Source organism: Pinus tabuliformis, chromosome 3_2 (assembly GCF_031772625.1).
Source record: "Pinus tabuliformis cultivar Carrire ecotype Pingquan chromosome 3_2, CPIR1, whole genome shotgun sequence".
Taxonomy (NCBI): domain Eukaryota; kingdom Viridiplantae; phylum Streptophyta; class Pinopsida; order Pinales; family Pinaceae; genus Pinus; species Pinus tabuliformis.
This window is the reverse complement of record NC_142302.1, coordinates 535,362,981-535,380,615: the sequence shown is the minus strand read 5'-3', so window position 1 is coordinate 535,380,615 and position 17,635 is coordinate 535,362,981.

The following is a 17,635-nucleotide window of genomic DNA, read 5'->3' as shown; positions in this document are numbered from 1 at the left end:
TATTTTACATATATTATGAGGAGGAGGAAGAAAAGGATCAAGAAACATCAAAAGAAGAGAATATACACCAAGAACCCACACTAGAGAAAGAAGAAATTAATCCAACCATTTCCTGTAAAGCATTGTAAAGAATTACCACTCCTCAAACTCTCAAGATAGAAGGACATATCAAGAAGAAAAAGGTTCAAGAAGTGAAAGATCACATCGAGAAAGAAGAAATGAATCCGACCATATCTTGTAATGCATTGGCTGGAATTACCACTCCTCAAACTATCAATATAGAAGGACATATCAAGAAGAAAAATTTTCAAGAAGTGAAAGATCACATCGAGCATCAAGAAATGAATCCGACCATATCTTGTAATGCATTGGAAGAAATTACCACTCCTCAAACTATCAAGATAGAAGGACATATCAAGAATAAAAAGGTAATAGTGTTGATTGATTTGGGCAGTACCCATAATTTTATTCATTGTAAGATAGCCAAGGAATTGAATTGCTTTCTATATCCAGCACCAAAGTGTCAAGTGATGGTTGCAAGTGGAGGAACCATAAATTTCTCTAGAAAGTGAGATAATATCAGGCTATCCATGGGAGAATATGTATTGAATAGTCCAATGCTTTCCATTCCAATGGGTAGTGCTGATGTTTTACTCGGAGTCCAATGGCTACAATCTTTGAGTACGATAACTTTTAATTTTCAAGAACTTTTCTTGAAATGTTTTTGGGAAGGAAAGGAAGATGAATTGAGGGGTATCTAAGGGAAACTAGGAAATATAATCAACTCTAACAGCATGACAAAGCTTTCAAATAAATAACAACGGGGCGTAATTTCACAATTATGTTCACTAGAGGATCCCACATCGAAATCATGTATTTCTCCAGATCTCCAAAACGTTTTGGACAATCATTCCAAGTTATTTGAGACTCCCAAAGGCCTCCCACCTATTCATGATCGTGATCATGCTATTCATTTGATTCCAGGAATTTTTCCTCCAAATAACAAGCCTTACAGATATCCATATGCCCAAAGGAGTGGGAACTCATTCAAAGTTACAGAAGATCCCAGTTCAAACAGTATTGCGAGAACTTGACAAGGAAGGAAAAATCATATTGGAATCTGAAGCAGTCATAGAATCAAGAAATCGACAACTACGAAATAGATCAATTTCATAGTATCTCATCAAGTGGAAGAACTTACCCGCTAAAGATTCCACATGGGAGGACAAGAATTTATATAGAAGCATCAAGAACTACTCAAGGGTTGAGGACAACACTTTTTGAAGGAGAGGGGCATGTTAGGTCCCTATACTACTAGCGTAACCCCTTATTATTATTAGTAAAACCCCCTTATTATATTTGTTGGGCATGGAATCCCCCCACAACATGTTTTAGGGCTCAAAGCCCAAGTTTTGGTCAAAGGTTTTGTAAGACTTTGCGAATTTCGGGCGTGGAGCGCGAAGCATAGGATGAGTCATGGGGTTGTCCACCCTAAAATATTGTAACGTAATGTAAAGTCATGTCGGCTTACCCATGGTCCGCAGACCATGGGAGTGTATAAATAGAGAGAGGCTCTAAGTGTAAAGATAGTGATTCTTTAGAGAGAAGAATATGAATGGTTCAAGCTTAGAGGAAGAGTCTAAGTGTACTGGGTCATAGTGGTAGGAAGAGGCTCTACAGTTGAGTGCACAGAGGCCTAGTAGAGTCCGCAGCTGAGTGCGCAGACCCCTGCAACTGAGTGCGTAGGGCGGTGTCGAGTCTGTAATCTGGATCGAAGATTAATAAAGAGAAGTTGATTCCTATTTTGGTGTATCTGTTGTGCATTGTCTTCTTTACATTTATATTGGTTTATTTTATCACGCGCTCTGATATGATTGCTGAATATGCTGTAATAATCATTAATCTTATACACATAAGTTAAGTAATCAGGTAATAATGGATTAGCAGTGAGGAACTTGGGTATCATACGGGTTCCACCCCGGGTAGGGCTGCGGGAAAGCATCATCATAGGCTACGAAGGCATAGCAAGTGCGCGTAGCGACGTGCACACGAGGTTAAACACGGATCTCCAAAAGCTCGTCAGACATTCCCAAGGTGCGAAAACCTAGTTCTAGCACCCTCCCATACTACTTTGGGTGAGACCTTAGTCCGCGCTCCGCGGACTGTTGCCGAAAGGGCCAGTAGTACCGGGATTTGTTTGGCTAAATCACCTCTGGACCTGGGTCATGCCCATACAAGCCAACAAATGGTTCTGTTCCCGAGACCGGGATCTGTATAAGGGATGTCTGATGTCGTGCCACTAGAACCAAACAAAGAAAGAAATTGAAGAGTGGTTGGACATGAAGATTCACGAGTTCGCGACACAGGAAAACAGAAATCTGCGAGTATCTAAGGAATAGTGGTTGGAGCACTACTTGTATATGGAAATCCACAAGATTTTCTTTGCATCCTTTCCTTCCGAGCTGTATGAGTGGATCACGAAGTTAGCAGACAACCAGGGAAGGTGTAGGCTCGACAAACCAATAGTGTGGACTCCAGAATTAGTGCGCAGACTAGAAGCGTAAGAAGATAAGATCGCTCTAGCTGTGGACCATTGGCTTGACCAGATAATAGGAGGATTTATGACTAATTTTGCGGTAGACATGACCGTTAGCTACAATGAGGCGGAATGACGTTTTCTCAAGGGACCGCAAGGTAACTATATTAAATCTTTGAACACTTGGATTAATATGTTATTGTGTGAAAAGCAGGTTATGCAAATAAAATAATGTTTGGGACTACGTGGAGTGGGAAGATCTACAAAAGTGGAAGTAGTGAAGAATTAGAAAATAGTCCCTTAATTTCACCCTTGCAGGAGAGCGAGGAAGAGCTTGCAAAGGTTTCTCTGAGAAGCGTGGTCAGTTTGATAAGGCAACGAATTCCATGTTTACCACCTCCACCCACACCGCCACCCGTTTCACCCCCCTCACCTCCATCTCCACCCACTCCACCTCTGCCACCACCATAGTTCAGTATGGCGAGCACGATCAAACTACCAGTATTCAGAGGAGTGGGGAATGAAGATCCAAACCAATTCTGGTTCATGGTAAGAGCAGTATGGGAAGCAAAAGGTGTCATGGATGAAAATATTAAGAAAGCCACGCTGGTGAGCATGTTGTAGGATCGCGCATTAACATGGTATATCAAGCATTCTAATGACCACCCAAATGCAGGAATTCTAGAGATTCAGGCGGCACTAAATAGGGAATTTAGCAGGCCAAAGTCGGAAACACAATCAATCATCGGGTTTAAAGAGATCGCGATGCTCCTAGGCGAGACCCCCTAGGATCTAGATAAAAGGCTGAAGAGTACGATTCATGAAGCCAATATGATGTTGATGGATGGACAACATCGCCCATGGTTTGTAGCATCTTTGACACCGCACTTAAGGATGACGTTGTCACAGCAGAAACTTTCCACCTAGGCCGAAGCATTGGAAACGGAAATGAGATTACATGAGACCCATATATAATACCCTGGGTTGGGAGTCCAACAAATCCATGCGCAACTACAAAATCTGTGTCTAGAAATGCAGAGTTTGAAATAGGACAGGGCACCTCGGCCAGAGACACGCGATGAAGTATGGTGCATAAAATGCAAAGGCTAGGGTCACGACAAAGATCACTGTCTAGTGTTCGCTAACTACTTGGTAGGAGGAGGGCCAATGCCGTTGAGACCGAAGGCACAGGTAGGGCCGAGTGAAACACCTGCATTATGGTACGCGATCTGTTAGATAGGAGGGAAACACACTACGGATAATTATCATCTGTTGTAGAAGTATACGCAAACGTCCCAACAGTTGTTTTGTAATTTCTGTAGGTCAGTAGGCCATGATGAATGCACTTGCCGAAGTTATGAACTAATGATGGATTGGACCCTTGCCTACAGGGTGTAGACTGAAACGCAAGCCCTCGACCCAAATATGGGGATGGTGCACACTGGATTTCAGGGGCGCGATCGAGGACAAGGTGGAATGGGACCAGGAAGGGGTTGCGAACAACTAATTTGTTACAATTACGGAGGGTAAGGGCACTATGCCCGCGATTGTACCAACCCAACAAGGATATCATGTTTGTATTGTGCTCAGTTTGATCATGAGATAGAAAAATGCCCTTCATTGATGACAAGGATGTGCGAAAAAGGGGTATTCCACCCCCTCCAACTCAGAATGTACAGATGATGAGGTCTGAGCTGCGCGAAGAAGACCCGAATGTAAACATGATGCTCAGAAGCAGTATGACCGCGAGAGATGATAAGGGGAAGTAGCTAGAAGAAAGTGCATGGGTTCGCAAGGCTCTTGCAAAGGAACTCGAGTTTGATTTAGAACACGCGAAGGAGACATTCATGGAAGCTAGGAAGAGCTTCACGAAGGCTTCCACTTTAGGTAGTAAGGATCAACTAGAATCCAGAATGGATCCTTCAATGCTCACTACCTTTCTGGAGACATGCATGAAACTACTGCATGAAAACAAGGTAGTCAAAGGACTACAAGAACTTATCACTAGGTGTGCGGGGTTAGGAGAACCGTGCGTGGTCCAGAAACTAGGGAAGCATGCATTGCACACCGGAAGGGAAATGAGGTTGACTACGCAAATCAGCGAATATGAAATGGATCAGGTAGTCCTAGATCTGGGTTCAGATGTGAATGTACTACCAAAGAAAACATGGGAACGCATGGGCAGACCTACATTACAATGGTCCCCTATTCATTTACGAATGCTGAACCAATAGAATATTTTTCCCATCAGAAGATTGCAAGGGGTAACAGTAGATATTGAAGGTGCGAGCGCACAGGTGGATTTTGAAGTGATAGAGATTGTTGATGATAGTAACCCCTATACTGTGCTACTAGGAATATACTGGGCCACCGACATGAACATAGTCATAAATTTGAAGAAGTGCAAAATGATATTTGAGAAAAAGTCACTATGCGTAGTAGTCCCGCTCGATCCAGCTGAAGGAGCACGCTACACTGAACTAGTGCGCGATGATGATAGTGATGATGATCTTGATTGTATTTACAAGATAACTACGTGAGACCAGGATTGGGTGAATCTGACTTGTTACACAAAAATATCATCACCATGATTATTTGCAGTCAGTATGGGTCTATCATCACTTGTACTGTCCTCCTAAGCAAGTCTCAGACCTCAGCTCTTCAAGTCAAGCTTTGAAAATGAGAGAAAGACATTGAAAATCAACAAAGCTCTGGTTCTGCACTTTCTCTCACTGTTGCCTGCGGTCCCGCACCCCCTGTTTACAAAAACTGTGAACCTGCCCGCTCTGTCCCTAAAGGAGTGGGTGCGGACCCCTGTGAAAGTCAAAAAGGCGCAAGTTTATTCTAAAAAACTCACTTTGGGTTAATTCTAGATGATTCCAGAAGGAATTTTGACATGGATTGGTCGCTCTTAGGTGGTTCATGCATCCCAAAAGAGAAGGAGCTAATCTCTTGATGAGAGGAGCTATCCCTTTGAAGGAGGGTTTTAACCCTTGGAAGGAGGACCTAGTAACTTCCCTCCATTGCACTATAAATTAAGGCATTGGGCTGGTTGCTAAGGAGGTTAGAAGCTGAACATTTTTTAGGGTAAACGCTGGTGGAATTGAGACTTCCTAGTTAAGCTTGAGAGGAGAGATCACATACCTTTTTGGCTTCATTGGGAAGAGAGTGAAACTTGTCAAAGTAGAGGAGACTTCTTGTAGGACCCTGGGAGGAGCTTGTACAACATCAAGGCACAGGTTGTAAAGTTCTTCTTTGATTTGAATTAATACAATCAGATTCATTTTTCTCAACAAATTGTCTTATGTCATTTGTTTCATGAATTCCTTGATCTTCATGTTAAATATGCTTTATGATATTGGCTTTTCAGGTGCTATTTAATTTGTTTGCTTATTTGTGTTTGCAGATTCGCAACAAAGGAGCTCATTTGGATCAAAGGAGCGAGGCTTCCCCAAACTTGCATTGGACCCAAGGTAGGCCTAAAACACTTGTTTTCCTTTGTTTATAAATGCATATTTAGAGAAAGATAGTTTTTGATTGGTTTGCTTGTCACTAGACATCGTTAGATTCTAGGAAGGTCTATCTTGTCTGCAAGATTGACTCATTCCGTGTGACAAAATGGCGACTCCGCTGGGGACTTGATTTTTTCCTTGTTTTTACTTTGACCTGAGAAACTGTGTTTTCATTTCTGTTTTTGGCTTGTTGTGTGTGGAATTGGGTAGACTTAGTAGATCCAGGATTATTTTTTGTTTTTCATAACTTTGGGAGAGGACCGCACCCTAGGCTTTTGACACAGTGCGGACCTATCCGTACTTTTTCTTTTAGCACAGAGCGGTACCACACCTGTGTTAATTGTGGGCCTGCGGACCCTGTCAAAATTTTGAAAAACCTAAGATTTTCTCTGTTAGTCAACTTAGTTTTTATTTAGATGTTATTATCCCCTACCCAGACCTGCATATAACCTATCAGAAGCTTTCCTTAGGTTAATTTCATTGGTGTTAGGGTTTTAGGTGAAATTCCTAGAAGTTTTGCTTGTTGGGTTTGGTTTTCAGTTTGGACTTGTAGTAGCTCTGAGCATAGAAGCTGTAGAAGCCTCAGATCACCTTGGTTTTTAGCAGCTTTCTTATGAGTCTAACCATTCGCAAAATCTACCTTTGTTGAGGAATCCACCTTGTGTTTTCTCCTTACGAAACTTCGAAAAGCTTGTGTTAAAAGTTTGGATTTCATTTTTAGAAAAGAAAACAAAAATTGTTTTTTTTTTACTGATTTGTAATTCTGCATAAATTGGTCCTTAATTTACATCTAGCTAAGTAAAACATCCTTAAAAAGATATCTTGTAAGATTTGAATTCAAGTAGGTTTTTATAGTTTATAGATCTCAAAGTTAGTCATTTCCATAGTTTTGAGTGTTTTATAAAAAATAAAAAATCTCTTTTGGAAAAAGTTTGTTTTTGTAGTGGTTGAGTGTTTTGAAAGAAAAGGGAAATTTTTGTGAAAATAACTAGTTGTCTCATTTTGAGTGCATTGGAAAAGACAAAAAGCTCTTCTTTTAATTTGTTTGTTAAGAAAGATTTGTGTTTACAAGTATTTGCATTCTAAAACTCTTTCCTAGCTAGAAGTTCATTGAAGGGAAAAGATTGTTTAATCATCTTAAGTGCATTTTTTAGTGATTTCGAGTCGAGTCTTCATACCACGAGTTTCATCTCCGCACCTCTTGACTTAAACAAAAACCAATAAAAATAACGCTTAAAGTAAAATTCATCTAGTAATATTTTTATTTCTAGGGCTCTGATACACCAACATAGCTTAGGCTAGTGTCTTGGAGTAGGGAGTAATTAACTCTCAAAGACAGTAAAACAAACAAGTAGCTGTATCTTGCAGTAGGAAAGAAATCCACTTATTGCATTTATGCTCTGGGAACGCTCCTCTTAAAGGAGAAGCACGAGATCGTGTTCGAACCAGTGTGGGAATCAATCCTTCCTCATTGGGAACGACGCCAGATATTCACGTATTAAAAACGGTAAACCTCGGATTAACCATTGTCGAGGAGCCTGGGGTCACTTGTTGGTAAACCTTGGATTATGTCAAGGAGCCTTCAAGGGGATTGAGCTTGTTACTCTGCCCTTGCGTGCGTATCGGATCATAGACTATTCCCCCAGGTACATTTGTTTCGGTTGGTAACCTTAGTGACCATATTCTTTAGGATTCTTCCTAAGGTGACAGTGGTGGGAAGATCCCACTGTACCTGGAGCAGATGTCGGCTAGACTCACTTGGATTTTCTTGGGGGTTTTCTTCACTCGAGACGGTTTAGTGGAGGAACTTGTGCTAGTCTATTCATTAAGCAGGTTGTCGGGGTAACTGTTCCAACCGCCATTTCTGTATTGAACTCTGCGATGTTGGGCTTCATCACCAACTAGTGTTTTCAGTACGGAAAGTTACTGTTTGTGTGTGTTTGATCTCCTAGATTCTTTAGGTGTGTGATTCAAATTTGTTTTAGGTGGTTTTCATTGATATTTTACTTTGTTTGCGTGTGAAGTAGTTAAAATTTTTAATCGTGGCTGAATTACTGAGGAAGTCCCGTGGACTTCGGGGCCAACCTCCTGAGTTTTCACCGAGCCAGCCTGAACGGTTAAGAGCCCTTGTAACTCCTAGAGACAGTAGAGTTGGGTCACCTGAAGAAGGAGAGTCTTCTTTGGTGGTAAATCCTGATTTTCAAGCTTTAGTAGCAGATTATAATCCACAATCAGTGTTTGTTTCCGAAGTTATTGGTAGCTTTTCATCTACTAGTGATATAGGTGAGGAACCTGAAATATCCGAACCTGAAAGTGAATTTGCTGCTACTCCAACATCGGGGTTTGCTTCTCCATCTTCTAGTGGTCCTGGTTCACCTAGGGTAGAAAGAATAATTACCCAAAATCTTCCTTCTGGACTTATAGCTATCGAAGAACTTGCTACTCTAGAAGAAGAAGTAGGCATCCCTATCCCTGAAAATCAACCTACTATTGAACTAAGGGAGCGTGAATCAATTTTTTACAGTCCACCTAGGAGCAGTGCTTGGTATCTTTCTTTGACTAATTTCTTAGAAAACCCAGGGCTAAGTTTTTCACCATCTCGTGTTCCTTATCACCCAACACCTAGAGGTTACTATCCTCCATTAAATATGTCAAGACAGTCATCCATGTTTACTCAATCGCCAGAATCCTTTTTGTACGACGGTCCTTTTGTTCCCTCTGGGTATCAGTCACTTTCTGGTACTTTTTCGGGAGCATCTCCTCAACCCATTGAACAAGGGTTATTAACTGGAAGCAATGGTACTAAGCCATTGAGTGTAGAAGATATTCTCATGATGTCAGGTACTATTCCATATCCTCAACCTCAAGGTGGCCAGTTACCGCCTGGGGGGAAACCTCAAAATCCTCAATTATCACCTGGGGGGCAACCTCAAGGTACCCAATTTGCGCCTGGGGGGCAACCTCAAGGATAGTACATACCTACGGGACAATACGTTCCTCAAGGTCAACCCAGACTCAATATGTACCCCAAGGTCAACCCCAGTATCAATATGTACGTCAAGGTCAACCCTAGTATCAGTACGTGCCTCAAGGGTATCAACTTCAAGGTCAGTACTCGAACCAAGGTTTCCAACCACCCTTCGGTCAATCATATGTTCAAGGAACGGGAAATGTACCTCTGAATTATCAACCCTAGCCTGAACCCGGTTATGGTACTCAATATCCTCAACCTGTTATGGGTCCGTACCCCAGAATGAATTTAGTTTGGGGTCCATCGCAAACTCAACAGGTCTTGCAACCGAATGTACAGTTGTCATCTCAAACTAGACAACCCTTAGTTTCTGGTACACCCCAACAACCTGTCCCGTCTACTATTCAAACTTCTGTACCTTCGGTAGTTTCTCAGCTGTTGGAGGGAAATGTTCCCCTAGGGTTTTTTGGGTTGAAACCCTAGAAGACTGAAAGTTGTCTATTCAAAGAAGCACACATTCACACAACCATTATGCTATAATAAGAAAATTCTATTGTAAAGGGTATGTACCTTAGGTCCTACGTTTGAGAAGGCCCTTAGGGTCCAAACCCTTCTTGGAGTTCCCTTCTTCTCTTTTGTCATACAAAACAACCAATTGCAAAGAACACAACAATATATGGACAAAACTTTATAAAGAAACCATCTTCATGTTATAAATAAAGGTAGTTAGTTATGAAATCCAAACAACCATCTAAATATGAATTTTAAACATGAATATCATTAACATAAAGAGGATTCATTTCGGGAACCAAGACATGTGTTTCTTTTATTATAGACAAATAAAGTACATAAAAAGGAATATTTTCACCTGAATCACCTTCAGCAGGCTCCAAGCAAAGCTTCCTTCCAGATCTGTTCCAGCCTCAAGCCTCTAACAAACGCCTTCCATGACTCACTCCATGATGTCATAAATGGTGGATGAACATCAACACACAAGGAAACAAGGGTTTCCTATATAAATGGGGGAAGTGCAGAAGGCACAAGGGACTTCAGACCTGGTCAGGGGAAAAATCTCAGCATAATAAGCTTTCTCTCTCTTCTCTCCTCCTTTAGACCTTCCCTTTGAGGTCTTTTTATACCTCTCCCAAAGTAGTTTTTTAGTTGGGAGTTGGTTGGGAACAGTTGGGCCACGGGCACTAACAGGTAATCAACAGGTAAAACCCACGATCTCCGCCCGAAAATAAGGAGTTTTATATATTTTTAAGTGTTTTAATACATATACGCGGGTTGGGTATACACAGACCCGCGTATACACGCGTTTAACTCAAGGCAATGTCGCGTATAAGGGATAAAACACAGTTTTTTAAATTTTAGGACCAGGTCTGGAAGGAGGAGTTTCCCTAGGCCATGAGTGCAGCATCACAAACCATAAGAGTGAGATTTGGAGCTACAACAGATGCCCCCTAATATATGAGGTCAGAAGGGGTACATGATGGCCGAAATATATTATACGAGTACATGGAAAGGAAGTCTATCAAAAACCGAGGAGGAATTCACCAGAATTCAGCCTGCCAAGCCACCAAAGGATATCAGAAAGAAACACTGTCTGAGGCGGGCATACCCATGCTCAGAAAAAGTAAAGCATGTCTGAATATCAAGTACAAGCAGATCCACCAAGTATACAAGTATAAATGACTGAAAGATACATAATGGATCATCTGATCATAATGAACAAGTACATGTCTGAATATCACATATAAGACTGTCAATGATGCTGAAAGATGCAACGGATCACTGATATCAAAGACTGATACCCGAAGGTACCAACTGAACATGATGGAATAGGATGGTACTACACTGCAAACTCAGGTGCCAACATATAGAATGTCGCCATGACTGACTGCAACATATAAAGTGGAGTGGTATCAACCAGCAGTAACAGGAGTAATTGTCAAGTGACCCAATGAATGCTGATACAACCTGAGGTCTTCACCGACCGCCGTGGTACATTTCTACACCGTGGGAATAAATGATCTGAAGTTGACCATGTGAGAAATCGTTTGATTACCGGTCATTGATGTATACCGTTAACAAATGTGAGACTACTCACCGATAATGATAATGAGCGTCAAGGTACCCAGTACAATCTAACAAGTGTGAATAGATGAGTTGGAGTCAAACACCTGTAAGAATCTATCGATCAGGAGACAATGATGGTTTCCCACTATCGATAGCGAAGGATCTGCCACTAATGACTGCAAACCCCAAGGTACTGCCAAATGGACTCTAGATCTTTGCCCCAGAGCAATGAGTCGGAGTTGATAGGGAAAGATCTACTAGAAGCAAGGCATTAAAGCATCCTTCATCAATCTAGCGCGAGTGTAACCCGTAGGCCAATAATGTGGAAGGAATCGGACGAAAAAGATGTAGTAAACCAGCCAAAGTACATTTCCGGCGTACACAAGATGTGGCTAGCGCACGACAGAAACCCTTTGAACCAACCAATAATGAAAGCTGACACAGAGGAGAGGTATCCACCAATAGGGTCAAATGGAAACCAAGGTACTGCACGAATCCCAATGTGTGATAATGTAAGCTGATGTTGAACACAAGGGAAACCACTCAGTCAAAGACCCATGATACTAATCGATGCTGAGCACAAGGTGACCTATCAATAATGAAAATAGGGCCAGGGTGCAGCTCTAGTCCTGTCCTCAGAGCAAGATGTCGTCGTCGATAAGGACAAGACCCGCCAGCAAGAAGTCAATGAAGACCTTCTCAAACCGGCATGAGTAAAGGACCAATATAGCTGATGTGATGATAGACATGACACTGACAACCAGGGATGGCCAACTGAAAAATGAGTCAAGAGACACCGCAAAGAGGCCGAATCAAGCTAACTTCCCTTGAACAAAAGCACGACTCAATGTGACTATGTGGCAGCGTATGATGACTCTGTATAAGTTCGCCATGCAGGAGACACGAACAAACCCTCCATATGATTGGAAGAGATAACCAATCGAGGGAGAACTGACTCAACAACAAGGTTATGGCGTACCTAAGTCAAACTAAATCCCACCCATGTGGAGGAGACTTTGTTTTGAGTGCTTTGTTCAAGGGCGACACGACTGACTCTAGCTGCCAACAATAAATGGAAATAATGTCCCATTCCTGCTCTTTTTGGAATATTTAATTTTTTTGTCTTTTTCTGTTAAGCCAGAAAAAGAATAAAAGAATGCTATGGTATAGTGGAAAGAACGAGTGTCGGTGAAACAGATGATCTAGTTCCTGGGAATGGAACGTTCCTATGCTCAATGTAGGGAGGTGAAAACTGGTCAGTGACACTCAAAGGTATGTTCCTTCCACGGGTCAAGGTGTGTCAAGCTGTAGAAGTCAAAGGTATGCAAGGTTGATTTTGCAGTCATCATGGTCAAAAGTTGGCTTAAACACGAGTCCAAGTGAAGCCGGATCTAGGCCAAAAGGTGCAAGTGGTCAACATGCAATGCAGTAGTACAACTCAACACAAAGGAGCCTCTAGGGTATAAGGCTAGAACAAAGTCGAGAAGCTAAGAGGAATGAGTCTTCAATGCATAAGTCATGGCGGGACTACAGAGGACTCCCGAGCCTACTCAATGGAGCAGCATGGGCAACAAATGTCAGTGAGGTGCTAACTACGATGCCGATGTAAAGGATGGCTCTACCATCATGTCATGATTTAAAGAATCAGCGAGTGAAGATGGCTTACGAACCATAACATGATGGGATCGACCCTATGGTAGATGTATCGGCAAATGGAGGCTAGTATGCATAATGCAACGGAAAAATGGTGTCCCTAACCTATATGCCAGTGAGAAAATGATACCTGCCATGACGGGTTAGCAGTCATGGAACCGTCTCGAAACCGAAAAAACGTCCAAAATGTCCTGAAAAACAAACCATTCTCGACATTCCATGCTCCCAAGTTAAAAGTCACATGAGGCCAAAAAAAATAAAATTTTGAAAAAATTTTGCATTTTCAAAACTTATAAAAAGAATTTTGGACTCACCATTTTTACCATTTGAGTTTGAGAAAAAAGGATTTGGAGCAAAAGGAGCAAACTTCCCACAGCCAGATTCAACTGTTCAAATTCGTCAAAGACCTTCAGGTAACTCTTATACTTAGCTTGCAATTGATTGTGACAGGTTTTAAGATTTTTGATTGATGTTTCACCGTTGAACTTTTGTCAAAAATTTCCCCGCGGTGTATACGCGGGTTGGTAATATTGAACCCGCGTACACGCAGGCCCTATACGCGACTGTGTGCACAGGGACCCGCATATACGCCACGAACCATTTTTAAACAAAAACTAATGGTTTTAAATCGATTTTTTCTCAGGATGCCTGTCACGTGGCGTGAAAGAGAGCACACAGTGGTAGATAATGAAGTTATGAACAGTCCAGAAGCATTAGATGCCCTACGGGGATGCAGTTTGCTTAAATTTTTCAAACTGCCAAATATGAAAGCGAACACGCGTCTGCTTGAGATGCTCATTGATTATTGGGACGTCGAGGAGGAAGCCTTTATGATCGATCAGATGCTGCTCAGGGTAGAAGTGGAGGATATCTATTTTATCACGAGCCTTTCCTGAAGGAGAGAGGTGGTACATTCCCGGGGCAGGACACGGAGTAGCCTCACGATAGAGGACTATGTACAGATATACTTCCCGAGACATCCCAAGAAGGTTGGGAGCCAGATTTCCATCACACATGTGGCAAGTTTGTCACTTAGGATAATCCTGTTCACCATAGCTCGAGTGAACAGATCATCCTCTCTGCATCAGGCATCATGAGTCACCATGAGCGTGGCAGTTGACTGTCTCACTACTGTGTTCGACTGGTGTACTCCTCTTCTGGCTAACATGAAGAGCCAGCTCACTTCTATCAGAAGGGGACAGACCAAGAACTTTGGATATGGGACTATCCTGTGTACTTTCCTTTTCGAGAAGGTTCCCGCACTCCGCCCCAAGGTAGCAGTTTCCATCAACACCCCACGCGATCCACGCATGGGTCGGTGGGCCGATCTGATGAAACGTATGGGGGGTGGGGAGGTCCCAAGGACTGCCTTCGATGATGATTTCTTCACTTGGTGGGATCAGCAAATCATCGCCGTGGATGACTACCCCTATGTTGGGCTGGAATTCTGAGGAGATCCTAATCTAGTGTTACCACCGAATGCAGCATGGGGCGAGATTGGTAAAAAATTTTAATTTTATGATTTTTTTATTTTTTTGGATTTTTCAAATATAATGATGCATTTTGAAAAATATTTTTGATGAGATTCAAATGACTGATATGATGATCATGTTCCAGACATTGGGCCGGTACGACCAGATGGGTTCCCACGGCATGGATGACGCGGCTGAGGAGCCGAAGAGGCGGCTGCTGATACAGAACGAACTCTAAACAACGTCCAGCGACACTTGGCGAGACTGAGCTGCCGAGTACCGATGGCCACCATAGAGGACCTTCCTGAGGATATGCAGCGTCATGTGGTTGGCATGCCACGTGACTGGGTTCGCACTTTTCGGCGTGTGGCCAATGCGATAGTTACATACTTAGCCGCTCATCCTGAGTCGGGGCATTAGATATGCCGGACATGATTATGGGCATTTGAGTCCCAATTTTGTATATTTTTGGACACACATATGTACACTCGAGACGCTTTATGATATATATATATATATATATATATATATATATATATATATATATATATATATATATATATATATATATATATATATATATATATATATATATATATATATATATATATATATATATATACAGTTTGACTTTTTGATGCTTGATTTTATTGTGATGAATGATTGATGTGCCAGTCTAATGCTTGATTAGCGATAGAATCAGCTAACCAATTAGGAGATCTTGGAATGCGCAAATAATTAATATAAGTAAATGATCTTTGCAACAACCTCACCCTTAAATACTGGCGATATAAAGATGGATCCCTTACCCGATAAATGTTATTTAATTGTGACACTATCAATTGAGAATCAAGATACACTACCAACAAGTCGATCCCATGAGAGATTGCCTCGGATAATAAATTAATAACGGCAGTATACTTGGCCATATTGTTTGAAGCAGGACCGATACATACGCCTCTTGATGCCATCAATTGACCAGTTGGATAATAGAGTACCCAATCTGCGGAAGCGAGATTCCGAGTGTGCCGACTATCACCATCGGCGAACCCAAAATAGACCAAATCATCCATCAACACCTGCCACAGCAGACCAAAAAGTGCTAATATCAGAAAACTCTCAACGATATATGTACAGATATACATAAAGTACAAAGAAGCCATTGCTTGGCCAAAGCTAAGCAAAGCACTTCCTGAGGTAGAGCCTGTCAGGGGGCTCTGCCACCTTACTCCTAGGGATGTTTATAGGTACAATTATTGAACCAATCAATATACTTCCTTCGGCAAATAACTGTGTTGGAGCCAAAGGGATCGTACAAACATCGCTAGTCGAACTGGAGGACCGAGATTCGACTTCATGCACAGGGGAATGAAAACATGACCGACGATGTAGATCATCCAAAGGTTGATCTACAGCCGTCATTGCTTCGAATATTGCTTCATCCGATGGAAAAACAATATCCGAGCAATCCGATGCAGAGGTGGAATCAAGGGTCCAAAAATGAGCCACATCACCATCTATCTCTTTCCCAGAGGAAGTAGTAGAATGGTTATCTACAGAGTTATCGATAGATTCACATCTAAGCTCTACTGCAGAAACAAGAGATTCTATTCCACCCGCCTTATCGTCATCTGATGTGGTCACAAATGAAGCTAAGGTTCCAGGATCCGAAGAATAAGGAGTTTGAACAAACTCTCTCGATAAAGGGTCCCTGGAGGATGAAATTGTATCTATTCTAGCCGTAGGAGGGGGAAGATCAAACGTACCCATTAATGAGGAATACATCTCTACTCCTAAATTCTCAGTAGGCGGGCAAGGGATATCCACTAAAGGAACAGTAGAGTCAGGGCTTGCTTGAGGATCAACTGGACAATAGTCCAATTGATCAACCTTAACGATTTTCCCCTCATGAGGAAAGCAAATGACACGAAACAAAGTTGAAAAAACGGCGTCCATTTCGTATACCCAGTTCCTTCCTAATAGGAGATTATAGTCTAGGTTAGCATCTATGACCTCTACTTTGATATTAACGACCTTTCCTCCAACACATATAGGAAAGGTCGGGATAATCCTGTATGGCCTATGAGAATAACAATCAAACGCTGTCAAGAGGGTAGGTGAAGGAACAACCGGTAGTGATCCAACAGCCTTCCAGCATGGCATAGACATGACACACGTGGAAGCTCCCTCATCTATAACCGTCCGAAAAATATTGATTTTCCAGTATGTAGACTTTATCTGGAAAGCCATGTGATGAGGAAGTCTCTTTTTGACATTATTCATGTCAAAAGTGAGAGCTAAAGAATTACTTGGATCCACTGCCCCATTGCCAATAGCAAGGCACTTCTTTGAGCAAGACATGACTAGAGAACCTCTAAAGCGGACATAGCACATGGACTCTGAGCCAGATCCTCAACAATGGAGTAATTCTGGGCTGCCCTAATATTAGGGTTGATAGTCGTGCGTTTAGCGGAACCTTTCGGTACCCGTGGTATAGTCTCGACAGAAGGTCGATCAATATGAAGTGGATTGTTAGCTTCGGGAACTGATTTACCCTTGGAAGTTTCACCTTCACCATAATCGCGTGACTATGTGGTCACATTAGCATGAGAACCCATCATGAAAACATTTGATGACTTGTCCCCTTCCTGGTTGCCCCCTGCGGAGGTACCAGGATTTGAACTCGCGCCAGCAAGAAGTTGCTGCCCTTGGGGAAAAGGGTTTGTTAACACAGCCTGAGAACTAGAAGTCCCTTGTTGTCCTAATAAGCGCTGAGCGTCTTCAATCTTAGGGCAGAGATGAGTTAAATGGTATCCACTGCACAACTTGCATGGAAACTTAACTTTCTTTCTAGACTCATTTCTACCACCACCAGCATTGTTGTCGGACTTATTTGCATCAGGCTTCCCATCCTGGTTCTTTTTCTTACCTCGTCCTTTCTTTTTCCCATTGGAATTTTGATTTCCTTTAGGGTTATCAGATTGGACGACATTAATTGAAGAATTTTGGGAAGCTGAGGGATTAGACAATGTTACTTGGTTGTTAGAAGCAGTTTGTAAGAACAACTGCTGCAATTGGTTCAACAAGTTCACGGTAGTTGTGTCTACCGACCCAACGATACCATCTGTGTGGGGACCTGGCTTCAACTTAGCTACGTCAACCTTAGACCCAGGAGCATCTCGCAAGTATTTTTGTAGGATCCCAGACTGAGAGTAGATCAATTCTAATTGTTGGGCCCTAAAAATGGCTTGCTCCTCAAAATAGACTCCAGACATGAAGACATCCTTGGAGATCTCGGGTTGTAAAGATTTCAAAACCACTCGAGACGGTACTCCGAAGGGATTTCGGCTTTAATAAGCCTATTTCTCCATCTCCATTCCTGAATATGGTCAGAAATGTGAGTTGCCTTATC